Here is a 1,494-nt window from a genome sequence, read left to right on the forward strand (position 1 = left end):
AACCCCAACATCATGACCCACCTGAACAAGATGCTTCTAAGATAAAACAGAAAAAGTTTCATGTGTATAATTGCAATTACATTTTAAAGAAATTTAATGTGGCCATTTTACCTATTCATAAATAGGTCACATAAACAATTAGATACATTTGGCCAACGGTCACTCTTCCGTTTGAATCCATTTGATTATCTGTAATGTAAACATGTAAGATATTTACACATTTACCCTCACTGGAAAAACGATCTAGAAATAAGTACAAATTTCTCAAATTAAGTGAATTTACCCTTAATTTGAGTGGGTAAATCAGATGATTTGCCAATTGAATAAGTATTTTTACTCTTAGAATAAGGTATTTAGATAAAATGCACTCGAAAAAAGACAATGTAATTGTGTTTTCTTATTTTAAATGTACATTTTCTTGTTCCATTGGCAAAATATGTCTTTTACCTTCTAAATTCAAGAACAAACGCAATTATTTTAAGAAATAATGACTTATCTAGATTTAGATTTTTCCAGTGCTTATGTATATGCATAGAAATAATAAGTTATTTCACAAATTTTCCTGTATCTTAATGTGATAGTTATGTTTTTACTTTAACTGGCAAAACATAGAAAGAACATGGAAAGATAGAAAGAAAAAACATAGAAAGAAAGCCAATCTTCAGTTCCCAACCTGCCAATGCAGCTGAAGTTCTGCTTTCATCAAAAAATATATATAGTATTTAAAACGAATATAAATATTATTTACAAAATGAGAATTATTTAGAGAAGCAGAAGGAAAATGTTTAAACTATACAACCTAAGCAGAGGGTTTTGGGTGGTGGGTTGGTATGGGCGGTAGAGGAAGGGGCTCAGTCAGGTCACCACATGTCCAAGAACCTCATTGCACCATAGAATATGTTTTAGAAACTGTTGATAAAATGGCTGCTGGCTGGAAAGTCAAGTAAGGGCAACAGACCTGTGCGTTTATGAAAAAAAAAAGTCCCTTTAAAGCAACTCCTTTTTTCTCATGTTTTCTTATTTAGTCAAACACTTGGCATTAGTTTGATGTCATATCTATGGATTAAAGAGTTAGATTGAAATTGTGATTACAGCAAACACGAGCAACAACTCCGCTCTTTCCCTCCACCATCAAATCAGACACCTGCAATCTAAGATAAGGAGTTCAATCAGAACACCTCTCAAACGCCTTCATTTCCTACGCTCCTGATTAAGATTTTTTTTTAATACATATTTATGGAATAGAAATGAAAAAAGTTAACTCTCTCTCTCCTTTTCTTTTTTGGTTGCAGTCAAGATTAGTTAAAAAATATCTTAACGCCCTGTCAGAGCTCAGGTAGCACTGTCTCCATGGTAATAAACGAGTTGCTCTAATCAGAACACTGGAATTAACAGCCTTCTTTTTAAACACATTTAACAGGAAGCCTTAGTTTGAAGAGAAACAAATCTGTGGCCCTTGAGATGTATACAGTACAACTGCTCTCTAGGTTTTAA

The sequence above is a fragment of the Cyprinodon variegatus genome, unplaced genomic scaffold, assembly GCF_000732505.1.
Source record: "Cyprinodon variegatus isolate N-32 unplaced genomic scaffold, C_variegatus-1.0 Scaffold88, whole genome shotgun sequence".
NCBI classification, from domain to species: domain Eukaryota; kingdom Metazoa; phylum Chordata; class Actinopteri; order Cyprinodontiformes; family Cyprinodontidae; genus Cyprinodon; species Cyprinodon variegatus.